The sequence below is a fragment of the Falco biarmicus genome, unplaced genomic scaffold (genome assembly GCF_023638135.1).
Source record: "Falco biarmicus isolate bFalBia1 unplaced genomic scaffold, bFalBia1.pri scaffold_27, whole genome shotgun sequence".
NCBI lineage: Eukaryota > Metazoa > Chordata > Aves > Falconiformes > Falconidae > Falco > Falco biarmicus.
In genome coordinates this window covers 3,587,146-3,598,955 of record NW_026611833.1, presented here as the reverse complement: position 1 = coordinate 3,598,955, position 11,810 = coordinate 3,587,146, and positions in this window count along the sequence as shown.

The following is an 11,810-nucleotide window of genomic DNA, read 5'->3' as shown; positions in this document are numbered from 1 at the left end:
CTGGGAAGGACCTTTTCTTGTTTTATTAACTACAGAAACAGCTGTAAGAACTGCTGAGAAAGGATGGCCACATGTTTCGCGAGTAAAAGGTCTGGTGAAGGAGTGGAAAATAACATCGGAACCAGGAAGAACTAAACTAACCATCAGAAGAACTTGACGAAGCCTTCATCAAAGAGCATAAGCTAAGTTGCTGTGGGAATTTCATTGTAATTACTCCTGTAGAATTAAGCAGTAACCGGGAACAGTTAAGAGCCAGTAATGTATTAATGTATACGAGGATTGACAAAAAGTCGTACCCTCTCAAGCCCCTGGACAGGAGCCTGTACTAGTGCCTGTCCATCGTGTAAACAGCGTTGTTTATTTTTAAGGGCTAAGTGTTCCAAATGTTTTAAGTATATTACTTCCCCAGGAGGAGGACAGGAACACTATCTAAATAACAGCTTAGAGTTTCGGTGTATTCGATACAAAGCCACCACCCCCTTCCATAACCTACCCTGGGTAAGGTTTTATTGTTGTTGATTTAATCAAGAAGTGTTTTTAGGAAATAAGAGGCAGTAATAAGCTATCCACAATATATACCAAAATTTTTGGGACGCAGCATACAAATTATCTCATCTGGCTGTTTAAAAGAGGCGATCCCTTAAGATTAACGAAGAGGGCAAGACCGCATAGGGAACTGGTGCTGCGGCTTGGAAGGTCTGCCAAGGGCTGCAACCCCTTCGGGCTGTGACCATCGATCGCTATAGCCCTTACCGGACCTCTTCTAGTCCTGCTTGGGGTGAGTTCCTTAACCCAGGCTACGACCAACAACTGCAATCAATGTACAGTAACTACTAGAAGGGGACGGGTAAGTTCCCAAACCTTGGTGTCTCATACGGTCTATGACTGTAAAGACCAGAAAATAGGAAACTGCATTCATAACCAAACCCAGTATGCTCTGTGCAGAAAAGGTAACAGGACCGTCTGCTATGATCCAAAAGAACTCCCTTCTCAATATTGGGTGGAAATTAAGACAAATTCGGAAGTAGGTAGATTAATTGGAACAAGTCGGGTTATAACCAATTTGAACACGTCAGTATCAGTAATCTTTGATGCATGTGATATTATAGATGATGATCCAGACACTAATTGTGGGAGTTTGGAGTGGAGACGGTACTATAGTAATCAACCAAAATACATCTGCCCCGGCTGACGTCAATGTCAAATAAACCCTGATCATGTACCTAGTCAAACCGCGAGGTATCAATTGGCACACCTATGCCGAAGAAGGGGATGGTCCTGTGTATGTTGGGATACTGCAGGCTGGGGATATGGTAATCCACGTGGAAGTTTACAAGCTTCAATCACAAGGGTACAAACAGACAGTAATTGTACAACCCGTACCTGCAATCTAGTAAATTTAACCCTATAAATTTAGAGATTTGGAAACAGAAGAAAGTAACCAAAATTGGACTTAAGATATATGGACCTGGAAAAGACCCGGGTGTAGTTATTAATATTAAAATCAAAGAAAGGATAAAAGAGTCAGTGCAACATAGACTGTTATTCAACTCATTTTATCATGAAATAGAAACAGGAGTAAAATACGAAATTCCCACAGTTGCTAAAAATCTATTTATAAATCTTGCTGAAAACATTGCTAAGTCATTGAATATAACTAATTGTTATGTTTGTGGTGGAACAAATCAAGGTGAACGATGGCCATGGGAGGCTATGGAGAGCAACATCAGCAATCCCCAAGCATGGGAAACAATGAAAAAGGGTAATAGAAAACAACAATGGGTACTCCAAACGAGTATAGTTGGAAGACGTTGTTGGCAAAATCTAAAAAACCAAACGAAGACAAGTAGGTAACCTGGAGTGTGAAGGAGGTTACCTATGGAATGAAACTCAGAATAGCTGGGATAAATGGGGAAACCCACGGGAAATGAATCATCAATGTAAGAACTGGACCAATGGAACAAACACACCAAACGGTTGGCCAACTCCTGAAGGACGTTACTGGATTTGTGGCAAACTAGCCTATGCATATTTACCAAAGAACTGGACAGGATCCTGTGTATTAGGAACTATAAGACCCAGTTTTTTCCTGTTACCCAGAGTTCGGGGAGAGCGATTAGGGGTCCCAGTATATGCTGAAGCTGATGAGCTAAGGAAAAGGCGCCATAAACGAAGCTTACAAATGGAAATTGGAAATATAATGAATGGCCTCCTGAAAGAATCATTGCCTATTATGATCCAGCTACGTGGGCAGAAGATGGATCCTGGGGTTATAGGACCCCAATATATATGCTTAATAGAGTAATTAGGCTACAAGCTGTAGTAGAAATAGTTGTGAATAAAACCGGAGATGCACTTGGATTAATTGCAAAACAAAATACCAAAATCACTTAGCTCTGGATTGTTTGTTAGCACAAGAAGGAGTCGTCTGCGGAAAATTTAACCTTAGTAATTGTTGTTTAGAGATTGATGATGAAGGAAAAGCCGTAAATCAGCTGATAAAAGAAATGAAGAAAATTCCACATGTCCCAGTTCAAACTTGGAATGTAATCAATCTAGAAGGATTGGGGGGGGGGAGTGAAATTTATAGGCGGTGGTTGGCTTACTAAAATTGGGATCATTGTATTGGGGATATGTGGAGGATTGCTAATCATTCCATGTTTAACACCTTGTTTTACCAGATTAATACACTCGGTTATACAAGGGATACAAATATCTGTGGTACCTGTTCACCCAGAACCAGGGAAAGAGAAAACCTATTCCCTGATGATAATAAAAACAAAAAAAGATCCAAAATTGACACCAATTTGACAAGTGTTGACTCGACTGGAAACGAAAACACGAATCAATACCATAAAAAAGAAGATGGGGGATGGTGAAATGTGTGCATTTGATTCGTGTCGATATAGAACAATGCTAGGACCGCAGGATGAAATGTAACCTTCTGTCTGACAGACCCTTGTATAACCACACGCTTAAGAAAAACAGAGTGATCAATGTCTATAGTTCCTGTATCTTGCAAAGAACATCTGGCTACATACCTCATTTCTGTATCTTAAAAAGGACATCTGGTTACACACCCTGATATGCAGGCTGAGCTGCTAACAGCAGAGTGTTAAGTAAGAGAAGTTTACAGGGCGCACGCGTAAAATCTAGGGTCATCCTAAGGGTGAGCCGAGGAAGACTGCTGACTTCATCCACCGACCGCCAGACAGGGGTTAAGAAGACCCTCGGGGACAGAAAGAGCATGCGCCACAAAGTACACGCCTGTTCCAAGGACCCATTGACATAAACCGACCCTTTCTTAGAAATAGCTAGGAATATGTCTTAGTTTAGGAAATATAAACCAAAAATAAACTTTGTACAGCGCGCGTCTTGGAGGAGCGGAGGCTCCCGGCGCACCCAGCGCTGTTTGCTTGCCTCTATTTGCTTAATAAATTGCAAACTTTGATTGCAATCCTATTTTGGGACTAAGTTCTTTATCACAACAACATAAACACAGTTCCCATTTAAGTGATTAAAAACTGATAGAAACCGTTTATCAAGGAACCAGTTTTACAGTACCTTGTTCTTTTCACTCCCGGTTGTTGCTGCAGGTCTAGAAAACAGAAATATATTTCAGTACTGAAATGCTTACGTTGATTATGAATAACACTACAGTTGCTTTGAAAACTTCACTGCAGAAATGAATTGAACTAAAATCTAGTATAACAACTTTGTTAGATGTAGTTGAAGACTGAAACAGTTACTGTCTACCATTATGTCTATTGGAAGGCTATTTCTTCTGCAAGATATTAAGCAAGTAGTTGAAAGAACTATTCTCTCAGCTTCACACAAAGTGACAGAAATCTTACAGCTACAGACACGTAGCTCTACGGTTACGTGCATTCCCTGTTTAATACCAGGGGTTTAGCTCTCTTCAGTACTGAGAATCCTTCTCCTACAGGTCAAAGAACTGTAATTTTGGATTCTCTGGTGTCCTAGGTCAAAGAACTGTAATTTTGGATTCTCTGGTGTCCTGGGTCTGGCTGGGATGCAGTTTATTTTCTTCACAGCAGCCCACGCAGCGCTGTGTGTTAGATTTCTGACCAAAACAGCGGTGATAACACACCAGATTTTTAGCTAGTGCTGAACAGTGTCAACAACTTCTCTTTCTCACTTGGCCACAACCCACACAGGTAAGTTCAGGGTGGGCAAGAAGTCAGGAGGGTACGCAGCTGCAAGAGAAAAGGTGGAGCGGGGAGCAGGGCAAAAAATCCTGAGATACCTGCAGTGAAAGAGGAATTTTGCTTTTCTGTAAGTCTCTCCTCGCCCTTTTTAAACACATGTAATACTTCTATGCCTGTGCACACACTCATGTAATTAATCAGAATTTGTGCACGTGGCCTCGTTGTTGACTTGGCCAGCATGCTCAAGGCACTCTAAACAAAAAAGAAGTGTTTGTCAACACAAAGCGCATCAGGTAGTGTGGTCACACGAAAGACTAAGAATCTTCATATGCATCAGATTTGCCAAAAAACCCAAAATACAACAAAACCCCCAAACTTGCCTCCAGCTCTCAGGTCAGTTTTTATCAGGAAGTTTTATTTTCAACATTCCTTATATGCATACCTTCCTTCATCCTGAGACGTTTCACTGGACGTGCTATCGTCCGGTACTTGACCATGATTGCCACTGGAAGAGCTCATCTGCTGATGAGCCTTCTGCTTTGAAGGCTGTCTTTTACTTTCCTTTGCACCTTTGGCATTCAGGGCAACTTTAGTGCATTACACGGAAAGAAAGAAAAAAATCACCGAGTGAGTAGGTTTGCAAAAAGTATTTCTGTGAAACAGACATACTTAAGATGATGTCCAGAAACAACTGAGACGACAAATATCTATGATAAAACCACAGACTTGACTGCAAAGATCATGGAAGATGCCCAAGTGCTTAAAAAACCTGCCCCTAGGAGTGAGGGGGACACATGGAATCTGCGCTAGATCCAGGTTAAGCTGGACTATATCCAAATAGCCACGGTACAGAAAGCATCTAGAGCAGAGATTCCTTGAAGGACAGACAGGAAAAAACTCCTGCTTAGGTTTACATAAAAAGATGTGTGCCTTCTTTAGACTTTTGAGACCGGTTCGGTAATATCATCTTCCCCTGACAAAGGGCATATTAACTTAATGAAAACACCAACTGCACGGAGATCACTAAAATCACCTAGAAAAGGGAGTAGTAGCAAACCCCAAGTTCCTACTTTTCTTTTCTAGGTGGCCATTTCCTAAAAAAGTAACGGCTTTTTCCAGTCTGCTTTTCTTTCTGGTTTTGAAGATGCATTTTGCCTCAGTATTAACATGTAAATCACAGGAATTTGGGTGGGTTTTGTTTTCTTTTTTTGTCCCCTTTTCTTTTTTTAGAGCAGGCAACAAAATTGAACCTCCATCGTGAGCTTCATGTTCTCTAAAAAGAAATTTTCTTTGCTTTTTGAGAAGCAGTGGACTACTCACTAGGGCTTTCACCCCTGGGGAAACTACTTCAACTACTACAGTATTAGAAAACCTAAGACACTTACATAGCACTACAACTAAGAATTAGAGATTATTTCCTTGGCTTACCCTTTCATTGGCATTTTAATCAATTTTGAGCTCTCCCCAGATGAAAAACTCTTTTTGTTTTTTTCTTCTATAGTGTTTTCATTCTCCATTTTCAAACAGGCGTTCTTCCTCAGAGTAATCTTTTGCTTCATTTGCCAATTAGTCATGTTGCCTGGTGGCGTATTTAATTTATCCAGGCATTCCTGTTTTGCCACCGCCTGTGCTCTTGAACATCTTTCTTTGCTTTTTTCTTCTCAACCTATAAAAACAAAGTTAAGCTTCATGTATTTCTTAGTATTTCTAGAAGACAGAAACACCACACCCAAGATGGATTGATTCAGGGTTTACCTTTGAAATAATACAAAATGAAATCTTTTTTTTAATCCATAGAGAAGCATTTTCACAAAATTACACTACAGTGTGTATTATGTCATTGAGAGTTCTTCAAATTCACTCATCATGAGAGACATAACAAAAATACAGCCCTTAGAAAGGAAACAATAGTGTCTCTTAAAACATGAACAACAAAAAAGTGAAAGCATTACAGATGGACAGTTAGAAGGACTGCAGCGTTAGTTGTAACACCACCAGAAAAAAATCAAGTGGAACTGTGCTGGGCTACTGCTCCCTGAACAAGGGGAGGAAAGAAAAAAAAGATCCCAAACCCACAAACACAAATGGTTTCACAGGAAAGAGGAACTTTCACAAAAGACAATGAAGACACACCATGCAGATAGCACAGCACATGAATTAATAGTCAAGACCCTGTTCAGAAGCTATTTTCATTCTTTGATTCAGAATCAGAACCGACATATTTATATGGATTTCTTTTTATGGCAATGAAATGATAACTACTTGCACTGGAACCGAGTGCCACCTGCTGTTAAACTGGAACAATAATGCATTCCGTTTTCCAAAAATGGGGAAAAAGACAACTCTCCACTGCCCTCTTTATTCACCAGTCACCTATTTCCATTAGAACAAAACCCAATTTGTAGGAAGCATCTTCCCTTCGTGACAAATAGCTGAAGTGAACAGGACCATTGATCCGGAGCGAGATTAAAGAATAAAGGAGTAGCAGGTGAACTACCTCTTTTGGCAGCTGTACCTTCTCTTTCTCCAAAGCCAGGACTACTACTTGCAGCATTCCTACCTTACCCTTAAATCTTCCCGTATCTTGTTTTAGTTCTTCATCAAGATTCCTTTTCAGCATGGCACATGATTGCTGAGCATTTGCAAAAAGACTTTCCATTTCTGTTTCTCCTATTTTGTTGTCGATAAAGCAGTCCCTGGGAAAACTGTCACTAAATCCAGAGTCTTTTCCAGGTTCCCTCTCTGTTACAAAAAGTGCATTTTCATCACGTGTAGGAACTGGTCTTATTTTAGGAATCATATTAGAAACGTCATCCAAAAGACTTGGGTTTTAAGCTGTATCTCAGGAAGTATTCACAACCTCCCACTGCATTTCTGCTGCTTCCATCTTCATTCTCTTCCATTTCCATAAGAGGCTTTTTTTTTCTCTCTCTCCATTTGCTAGAGGCACCTTTGTATCATTGATATTATTTGTGCAATCTTCTTCATCCGTACTCCAGGTATCTTCCGTGTTTGCATTTCAGTTATCTTGATCAGAAAGGACACCAAGACTCGGATTACAGTTTCCATTTTGGGTACTTTCCCACCTAGCATAAGTTTAATATCTCCAAATTCACCTTTACTTTCTAAGCTGTTACTTGACTCTGTTGCATGAGATGAAACAACATGAGAACTCTTCAATTCATCGCTGAAACCATCTTCTGACACTTCTTCCACAAGGGAAGTAGTTTTCCCAGCTTCTTTAATTTCACCAAACAGCTGCTTTAGTTCTGCTGTAACGTTTTGAAAACTTGTTTTCAATTCCCTTTTCTCATTTTCAACCCACGTTCTTGCATACCTTTCTTCCCAAGGTTTTGAACGTAACTGCTTGTCAGCACTGTGCAATTCCTCATTTTCCGATGTAAAATTTCTGCCTTATCAGTGGGATTTTCACGTGCTGGTTTTTTCTATCAAGTTGGTAGTTTCTAAAATATATTTATCCTTAAGTAAACAGCTACAGACAGAAAGATTATCAAGAAAAAACAATACAGTTAATCGATGCAATTCCTGTTGCAAACTCATCCTATAATAGAAATAAGGCATTTTGAAAGCCATTTTTATAATAAAAATCAAGGGATACTAAATGAAAGGTTCACTGCGTCACCATCTTCTTAACAAGAGAAGGACTCGGAAACAACAGTTTCTTGGGTTAGATTTGCCTAGGCATTAGCGCTGCTTTTACCTTTTCGCCTGCTCGCTTTCTGTAACTGCCTGCATTTGTCACATAGCATGTTTATTTTTCACGGTTTATTGCTTTAATACCATTTTTCATTAAAACTGCCAACATTTTTCTCACCCACCCTCCTCCCTCCATCGCGCTCTACTGTCTGGCATTTTACAGTCCCCGGCCGTCTAAGCTAACCCAAGGGGAATGAACATGACAAGCTTTTTACCGTTCACCACACAGAGAACTGGCTAAGGGAGGATTATTTCTTCAGCCAAGCTTCCGAAATAATAAATTCCACTCCAAGGTGCAAAGGAAAGGATTTATTAGGGAAACCTGCCTGCTCCTGCCCTCATCCCAGGAATCAGGAACCCAAGCTCGCAGGAAAACCGCACGATGCCTTAACCCTACCCAGCCCCCTCAAGCCCCTGTCCCCACGCTGTTTCTCAACAGCTCCGACTGCTTCTGCCCCGTGTCACAGTCCTGCCCACACGCCTCCTCGGCTCGTGGTGCCTTCTGAACAGGGCCTGCAGCCCTGGTGTCCCAGCGGGCTGAGACCCTCACGCTCCTCGCGCTCCCCTCGTCAGCCAGGCCCTGTTCCCCCGCGGCAAAGACCCCTCCGCTCACAAGAGGGAAGGAGCACCTCAGCCAGCCACCACCTGTCTCACCCTCCCCCTTCCCAAGCTCACTGGCCAACTACTACCGCCTTGCAACAGGCTTAAGTCCTGCGCTTTGCCTGCTAGAATTAGGCACGTCCCTCTCTTGTGATGCCCGGCTGTGGGGTGGAAATCATTTGCTACGCTGTCCCTTTGGGTGTTCCAGAGGACGCCAGACCCCGCTGCGCAGCCCTGCCCCGCACGCCCAACACAAGCGGGACGCCTGCCTTATTCCCCTCTAGGATACCCTCTGAGAAACCCTTTTCAAACACTTCATGTGGCCAAACAAGAGCGTATTTTACAAAGGCTGGGGAAGCCTCAGAAAGGTCACCACATTTCAAGGCGTTCTCTTTGACCTTTGTCTTACAAAGAGGAAGACCGGCATGTTTCATCAAACAGATCAGCCTATTACAGACAAATCTCCCTCTTCACTTGAACGTGCATTTTGCACAGGCAAAAAAACCCGCATTTGCCCGCACTGTTTCTCAGCAGTGCACAAGAGGAAAAACACCGCTCAAAATTTAAGCAAACCAACTGAAACCAAATCAGTGTAACAGCAAGCATCCGGCATAGTGACAAGGATTTTACCCCACCATAAGAAGACTGTATCCAACTTTACTTCAGACTGTGATACAGCCTTCACCTACAGGACTCTCCCTTCAGCATTATTCACTGACTGGTAAGTTTTCTTAACCTTAGTGTATAGTACAACTTACTGAATCAGACTGCAATCCAAAATACTTGGGTTTACATACCCACACCCCATAATATTCAATGGCGTCCTTCACGTCTTCTTTCTCAGCTGATGATGACGTATGAAAGGTAGATCCTGAGTTCTCACGTGCAGTGAAAAACCACACATTTTTATAACCAGCACGACTTAATACTACTTATTTACACCTAGAGTGCATCTTGAATCATTCTACTTGTGACAAAAATCTTAACACAAAATAAAACATCCCCTCAAATTTGTGCACTCCTAGAGAGAAAATTATCATAATACAGATTGAAGATGCATCTGTGTGAAATCCTTTCTTCCAGGGCATTATACCTTTTAACGTATACGGGAAATTGGCTGAAAATCACTATATATGGTCACAACTAGGCCCTTCCTGTTTCTTAAACATGCACAGCCTCTCTCTCTCTCATACGTAGATATACACCTCTGTATCTCTGACACACTGTGCGCCACACAGGATTCCTCCAGCAATTTCCGTTTCCCTGTGTGTTGTGCACAGAAAATCACAAACAACAAAGTCACAGGCTTGAAATCTTCAAGACCCCAGCTTTATTCCTTGCCCGACACAAATGTGTCTCTAGACATGGATCTAGACAGAGTATTTCAGTCAAACTGCTGCCCTGACAATAGATGCCTGAGCAGAAGACCCACTGATGTTGCTGGAAAACTGAATTGTACTTCCAGACATTGCGATACGGATCCTGTAGAAGTGATCTTGTAGAAAAGAAAAAAAAAAAAAAATCACTACGAAAAGTTATATAAATGTATTACTGACATGGAACAAGACAAACAGAGCGCAAGTGCTATCGGCTGCTCTCCAGAAGAGTTGCACCCTGGGTTTCTTCTCCCTTCTCTGTCGGTACTTCAGCTGCTGCTCACAGGCTGGAGTGACGCTGACACAACATGGCACATCCCAGGGTGACAGCGGGTGGGTTACATGAGAGCGGCTGCCATTGCTTCCCCGCTCCCCCAGCACCCAGCGGTTCTCACAGCGCGCAACAGACGAGCAAAACTCGTTTCAGGCCGGGCTGGGAAGGCGAGGGGCAGGGAGAGGTCACTCACGGACTGACACAAACGCCCACACAGCCCCAGCCCGAGCCCCAGCCCAGCCTTCCCGGCCCTGGCACTTTGCGTTCAGGGGGGCAACTCTCACGGGAACCGGGGGGCTGGTGTCAGTGGCCTCACACAGGGACCATCTGCTTCTGACACGACAAACGGGCTCTTCCCCGTCAGGCTCTCCTCTGCCTCCTGACCCTTGCCCACAGGTTCACAGACAAACCACAGCCGCCCCACTCGGGCTAAGGATCCTCTCACTAGGAAGCACACCCGGGAGGAGGCGGCACACGGGCTTGGGCTCCCAGGCTCCCGGGAGCACAGATAATGCAGATTGAAAACTTGACATCTGGTTGTCTTCAGCTCACCTAGGTTTTTGTGCATCTTCATAGTTCCTCCCAACTCACTTCACACGCCATTTGTCTGACAGCAGAGGAGCAGGTAATCCTGACACTTAATTTCCACCAGTTCAAAGGGAAACAGCTGGTGCTGAAACCCCTTTTATTCCAGGAGTCCTAGCGCTGCAGCTGAAAAGTGCTTATAGGTATAATTTCTAATGATGGGTGTCTTCAACATAGAATGATTGCTTGCCACGTTTTTCTAGCCTCGGTATCTCTGGCAAAATACATGTGCAAATCTTACTGCATAAAGTACCAAGTCCCTCAGCATTTCTAGAGGCCACATTCCTCCTCAGGGCGGGGAAGGGAGAATCACTTCCCTATTTCCCTGCCTGCTGGTTTCAGATGAGGTGCGACACTTCACAGCAGTGCTGGGGGTAAAGCTGGACGGCGTTATGCAAACCTAAATACTCTGCCTGGCTCCAGAAGGCTGCGGGTCTCCCCAGGCTCTTTTACACACGCTCCATCGCTGCTATCGCTTCAGCAGCGGCTTTACCTACCAACAGAGACTTCCTTAAAAACATGTTCTGACTTTCCTGAACAGTGGATTGTATCTCACAGTTTCATTGATTTGCACAGCAGAATCCTGCAGTTTCCGTTGAAGCTAACAAAGACCGTTTGCTTCCAAACCCAAGCACATCCAGCGCCTCCACCATAACTCTGAATTAGAGCTATTGCCTAAACCACTACATGCTGCACACGCTGCCCGTGCCAGCCCTGGCTAGCCCAGCCCTGTTTTACCGATTCATCCAGGCACTTGCATCAGTGCCTCTGACTTGGTGCATTTACACATGAGAAACCAGGCCTTTCTGACCAACACCCATGCACCGGTTATTTTTTAATTAATGACACATTACTAATAGTCAAAATCACTTGCGCCACAGATTTTCCCTGAATTTCTTCACAGCATCACCTATGATTGCTGTTGTCAAATACATGACTGCTGCTTTCTTTACCTGCAGGAAGCTTGGCACAACACGTACAATATTGTACAACATACAGCTCCAGCTGACAGTCAGACCAGAATGACCTTCCTGCAGTGCAGGCGGGCTGCATGTCTCCAGTAGCCCCCACAGCCCCAGCCTGCACTGC